Below are 6,272 nucleotides of genomic sequence, written 5' to 3'. Positions count from 1 at the left end.
GCTGTGGGCAGCCATGGTTGTCATGTGACTTCCTCAAGGATATGTGTCCTCAAAACAGCTGGGCTGCCATGAGGGCAGCTCAACCACTGCCAAAGAGGGGAAGCTTGACTGAAAGTCATCTACTCAAGGCAGCCAGGAACCAGGGCTGTCAATTAGGGAGTCAGATTGCCCTAGTCCCCACCATCTTTGCTTATTGAAAGGAAAATAAACATTAAAGGGTGTTTACCATAAAGACCTATCATTAACATCAACAGTGCTTTTTAGAATTTAACAGTGTTCTACTCTTTAATTAGCCAAATACCCTTCGGGAAAGTTTTATCTGCCATTATCATTTTATCTTTCTACTGGTGACTGGGTGAGGAAGTGGGTGGGGAGCCCCTGCAATCTGAAGATGGGGGAGAGGCTGAAGCCCAGGCAGGAGGGCAGGTGATAGGGCCGGAGGGAGGCACAGCCTGCAGGAGAGCTGGGTCTGAGCTGCAGAGGTGCAGCCTTTGGGAAGGTCTTTAAGGCAACGAGGGCCCTTGGGTGAATTTTGTGGGACTGACATGCTGTGGCACAGACAGAGAACTGACTGTGGAGGTGCTTGGTGTCCCCACATTGAGTTGACCTCCTCTCAGTGGCTAGAGATGCTTGTGATAGGAGAACAACAGCCCCCAGAGGCATCCACGGGCATTGCGGGGATGCTACACAAGGTGCTTACGTGGTAGGAGGCGCTCTGCAGGTGTGGTTTAATTAAGGATCTGGTGGTAGAGAGCTTGCCCTGGATTGCCAAGGTGGGCTAGAGTGATGAAAAGTGTCCCAAAAGAGTCATGACCATAGAGGAGCAGGCTACATGACTGAGGAGGCAGAGGCAGGAACAATGCAGCCACCACCAGGGAACCCTTCCCAAAGGTGAAGTGGAAGTGGACAGGGTGAGGAGTGGACTGTCCCTCTGAGCCTTGGGGAGGAACCAGCCCTGAGAATCCTTGATTTTAGCCCCAGGGGGATTGCTTCAAGACCTCCCACTCCAGTGCTGTGGGTCAAATTTGTGTGGCTTTTAGTAGTCTCTGCCACAGCAGTGGGACTCATAGTCTTAGGCCACACATGGGCAATGAGTTTCTATGGGAGATGCCCTTTCCATTTGCCCTTCCACTCTGCACCAGGGCACTCTCTCTCTAACACCGTGTCCCCGGACATGGGGTCCACCTGACACTTAGGGAGAGAAGCAGCAGGTGTGAGGCCCAGGAACCACACACTAATACATTCCCAGGGGTGCCCTGACACCGAGACCCAGCCAGAACCACAGCACCGCTATCCAAGACCTGGGCATCTCTGCCCAGGAGTCATGGATGAGAATAACTTTTCACTTATTCCATGCTATGGAACTTCTCCATAAGCACAAAAATACCTAGCTCAACAAAAATAAACCTCGTTCTTGGGGGTTGTAGCAGCTGCAGCCTCAAGACGTGGGCGTGTGGAGGCAGAGCCCGAGTCCTTGGGGGGCCAGGTCCTCTGGCCTCCAGCTCTGAGCTCCCTGCTGTCCAAGGAGCACGAGCCATGACCACCTTGGCCTGGCCAAGGCAAGGTCCGGATACCAAGAGGGGCCAAGTGAGGGTGTCCCTGGTGGACCCCGCCTGCCACTCCCTCTCTGCTACGTCATGTGGCATATTTGCCTTGGGTACTTTCTGGTCCTAGGCCTGGGTGACTGGGACACTGAACCCCAAAGGGAAAATAAGTTCCTGGTGCTCCCGCTGGGGAACAGGCCCTGTGTCAGGGAGGAGGCAGAGCCAGACTTTCCTGGAGCCAGGCCAGGCAGTGCCAGGACACTGCAGGTGGTGCCAAATGGGGCCTCAGCTCTCCCCACAGAGAGGCCCACGTGTGTCAGGGAACCCAGCCCACGTTGTTGCAGGCATACAGGGGACAGGTTAGACCACAGAGGGCAGGTGTGCTGGTGTGTGAGGGGGTGTGTGAGTGTGCACCTGTGTGTGGTTAGTGGGTGGGTATGTTTCTCTGTGGATAAGCGTAACTGATGTGCACATTTGTGCTGTGGAGAGCTTTGGGTCTCTACCTCCAGGCTGGTAGTGCACCACTGACCTCATCTGTGCCGTGTGACCCCTGGGAGAAGGGATAGAGGAGCAGGTGGCGGTTGGTGGCATGTGCAGCCTCACTGAGGCCATGAGGTCGTTCCCCAGCAGACTTTTTGCTTCCTCTAAATTGGGCCCCGATGGCTGTAATTTCAGCCCTGTGGTTCCTCTCACTCCCACAGCCTCTTTTGGTCAGTTGTCCAACAGCAGCATCCCTCTGGAAGCATAGTCCAGAACCACACTCCATGGAGAGCACACACTCCATGACTGCCACCCCTGCCACTGCCCTGTCCTTGGCCCTGCACCCACTCTTCTCCCAGGCCACTTCTCCTTGCCAGCATTTCCCTTTCCCCTGTCATGCTTTTCTATATCCTCATGCAAAATTAAGCCCCAAGTAATTGCAGCTACTTGGCCCTAAGATAAGGATTAAGACAGCTACAGCAGTGGAGGCGTGAGGGACTCCTGTGGCTCCAGTGTGCTTTCCCTGTGCAGACTTGCCAGCATGAGCCCACAGGGAGCAGGGGATTGCTGGCCTATTTCGGGGTGCAAACATTCCTTCTGATGGGCTTGCTTCCCTTCAGAAGGGTCCAGATGACTCTCTGTCAACATTTAATGCATTAATCTTCTCAGCAGCTTTTATTGATCAAGGTCAAAATTACAAGTATAAATTGCTATGGTGGGAAACAGATGCTCTCTGGAAAGACTACAGGGGCTGCCCCATCTGGCTGGGGAAAAGGCTGATCAGAGGGACTCAGCTCTTAGGAAGCTCTGGTGCTGTGTTGAATCTTCCCCCCACACTGACTTGCTCCTGCCTGGTGCGAAGTGCAGGTGGCACACTGTGACGCAGAACTGCACCTGTGTCAGTGAACATTGGGGCTGCCCTTGCTGATGCTTCTGGTGTCCATGGATGTCCCTGTCTGGCAGACCTTTGGTGTCAGAGACCCAGCTGCGGGTGGCCTGAAATCAGAGGGAAAGGCTGTTTCTGAGCCTGTCAGGGAGATGTCTCCTCCCACAGCATTTTGGTCAGGGCTATGGGGACCATTTGTACACTGAGTCTCAGTGTCAGTGTTTCCCAGGGTGTCCCAGACCAGCTCCCCCTCCTCCCCTCCCTGGTCCTCTGCCTCAGATTCTCCTAGTGTGGGCATTTTGCCTGATTCTCTTCTGACTCCACCTTACATTACTACACTCATAGTTCTTAAGTCCCTGGAGGGCAGAGCCCCAGCCCTCACTCAGATGGTGGCCACTCCTCTACAGTGCCCCATCATGGCTGGCTTCAGCTGTTCATCCCAGCTCACACTTGCCTGGCTGCCAGAGGCAAACCTAGGGTGGCCCATGAGGAGCCCAGGGGGCCAGGGCCACCAGAGGTGGGTCAGGTCTGCATGAATCACTCTCAGAACTCCAAGCTCTCTGTCTGCACCAGGGCCAACAACAGCACTTTGGAGAGGCTGGGTAGGAAGAGACCAGTTAAGATTGATTGATAGAAAGCAAAGGAACATTGGCTCACAGTGAGTGTTCAAGAAATGGTCTGATTAAGCTGGGTGTGGTGATGCAAGTCTGTAATTCCAGCAGTCAAGAAGCTGAGACAGGAGGATCATAAGTTCAAGGTTAGCTGTGCTACATAGCCAGACCCTGTGTCAAAGGAGGAAGGAAGAAAGGAAGGAAGGAAGGAAGGAAGGAAGGAAGGAAGGAAGGAAGGAAGGAACCCATCAGATGAGTTCTTGAGCAAGTTCAGAGGTCATGGTCAGGTCACAGTCCTCCCCACTCAGAGACAAGAATGAATGCACAAGGATATTGAGGATATTGGGAGTTCTTCTTCTTCCCATGCAGAGGAGGAGTGGACATCAGGGTGAGCTTGCTCCAGGCTCTCTTCCTTCCTGAGGCTGCCACCCAGCACTTCTTTCAGTCAGGGCAAAGACAGCCCGGGTCCTGGGTGGCACTATGTGAACTTGATGCAAGGGCTTTCCCTGAACCTTGCACCTCAGCCCAGGCAGACAGGAATGCATGAGGCAGATCGCAGCATCCACTCTCAGGGAGGGCTGGGCTGCAGCTAAGCACATGGGACCAACTGAGGGGGAGCCAGACCTGCCCCAGAGCAGTGGTGGGAGAAGAAAGGACTCAGACCCCCAGGGCCCCAGCTCCCCTCAGCTTCTTGGGGATGATTTTCAGGTGATGTACTTGTCTTAGGGACCCTATGTTGCTGGCCAGTCCAGGTGACACCGTCTTCTATGGGTCTGTGAGGGAGCGTGTGGGTGTGGGTATATAGGAGTATGAGCTGTGAGTGCAAGTGTGTGAAATCCTTTGGCCTGTCGCCCCTGTCAAGGAGTCCAGAGCTGCCACACAGGCCATGGCTGTGTGCCCAGGGTCTAGTACAAAGCCCAGCTGCCCCAGCCACGACCTCTTATGGACAAACAGTTGGGTCATGTGCTAAGACCCTGTGGAAGTCTTTTTCCTGCAGCTTCCTTCAGTCTGGGAGCTGGTCCTGTCTGTGATGCGCCTGACTTTAATTTGCTTAAAACTTAGTCCTCAGTTGTCTGTGTTTCTTCCAGGGAAGCAACTGTACCTCTGATCAATGCCAGCTTGGGGGTGGAGGCAGCTGGACTGGCCGCCCAGCTCTGCCAGGCTTGGCCTCCATGCCTCACGAGACAGGGGAAAAGGAGAGTGGGAGAGGGGGCTCCCTGCCCTCTCACCGGGAGAACGGCTGTTTCAGAGGTTACTTCCACCTGCACTCATCTTGGGCTGTCGTCCTCAGAGCTGAGCACACCTGGAGAGGCATTCTGGAACCTGGTGAAGCCCCTAACAGGTCACACGCGTTGGTCAAGCTGAGGGTTGTCCAGACTGGAGGACACCTGAGGAGAAACTAGGACCTGGCAGAGTGTACTGAGACTGGCAGCCCTGTGGGGAGCAGCACCCAGTGTAACCCTCTTGCTCTCATCTGAAGTGGGTAGACATCTGTGCACTGCAAAGCTAGGGGCACTGCTGTCTAGCGTTCTCTGCAAACAAGCCCAGAACTGCACAAGGCAGGGGACAGGGCTTACAAGGGTCTCTTACAGAGGAGAGGCCACCTCTGCCTCTCCTCTGCCTCTCCCCTGCTGCCTGGTGGCAGGCTCCTGGGAAGGAGGCTCCCACAGGGGCCAGGCCAAGAGGAAGGTTATGCCATGAGGTCAGAGGGACCCAGAGAAACGTGGGACACTGTGTACCTTGCTCGTCTTTGCCCTGCACCTCCCTTATGGGGCCTTACCAGGGTTATGGTAAGCATCCAGCAGCTTGCATGAAGTTCCTGTCAACATTGGAAAGTGGCCATCCCATTTCATTGTAGCAATTATCATTGTGCTCGCCCAGGACAAGGGACATCATGAACTCCCCACTTGCTGTTCCAGTCTCTGTCCTTCCCATGCTCCCCCAAGTCCTCTTCAGCCACATAGCCCTTCTTGCTGCTCCTCTGGCTCACCAGGAAGTTCTGACCCCAGGGTCTTTGCATAGGACGTCCCTGGCTATAAATGCTCCTTCCCAGATCTGCACACAGCTGCCCCTTCCCACCCTCCTTACCCCTGAACAAGGGCCCCTCCTTTCAGAGCTTGCTCTGGAAAGCCAAAGCCTCCCCTGTCCCCCACTGGGCTCTCTTACTCCCCACGGTGCTTGTAGTCTTCACCCCATCATTACTAAGAGGTTTGCCCACAGGAATGAGAGCTGTGGGAAGGTCATCGCTGGTTACCTGAATTAGGAACTGTGCTGGATGAACTGAGTGAACACTCTTTTGAGTTGGAGTCTTGCTATGTTGTCCAGGCTGATCTTGAACTCCTGGGTTCACGTGATCCTCCTGCCTCAGCCTCCTGAGTATCTTAGACTACAGGCATGCACCATGTGCCTGGCACTTTTTCCCTGTCAAGCCAGGGACATGTTCTTGTCCAGGAAAAGCCTAGCCCAGGCTGGACAGGTAACTCCACAGGCCCTCCCTGGGAGCACAGATCCCGTCTGGACTCTGTAACTGGAGTCCAGGGTTACTGCCCTCAGAGCTGTGCTGGGGAGGCTGTAGGGCTGCACATAACTGTCCACTGGGGTGAAGTGCTGCCTACCTGTGTGGGCAGCATTTGCAGCGGCCTCTCCTGAATGTGTCCTCCAGGCAGCATTGTCCAGAGAAGCCTGCTTCCTTTCAAAGAGGAGAACGTGCCACCTCTACCCCTCACTCCCTGTTTGAGGATTCTGGGTTTA

At 54.7% G+C, this 6,272-nt stretch overlaps 1 long non-coding RNA gene across 2 annotated transcripts; it reads right to left on the bottom strand.

Annotated features, from left to right (window-relative positions):
- Nucleotides 1-2,684: 2,684 nt before the first annotated feature.
- LOC141423836 (uncharacterized) lies at nt 2,685-6,021 on the bottom strand. 2 transcript variants are annotated; one of them, XR_012448611.1, is made up of 4 exons: nt 5,776-6,021; nt 4,751-4,909; nt 3,365-3,508; nt 2,685-3,020 (listed from the first exon to the last, which is right to left on the bottom strand). It is a non-coding gene; the product is annotated as an uncharacterized lncRNA (long non-coding RNA). The 2 variants fall into 2 exon arrangements; XR_012448612.1 differs by lacking the exon at nt 3,365-3,508.
- Between the last annotated feature and the right edge of the window lie 251 nt (nt 6,022-6,272).

This window comes from Castor canadensis, chromosome 6, assembly GCF_047511655.1.
Source record: "Castor canadensis chromosome 6, mCasCan1.hap1v2, whole genome shotgun sequence".
In the NCBI taxonomy this organism is placed as follows: Eukaryota; Metazoa; Chordata; class Mammalia; order Rodentia; family Castoridae; genus Castor; species Castor canadensis.
Note: the sequence above shows the minus strand (reverse complement) of the source record. Positions and strands in the feature narration are given on the sequence as shown.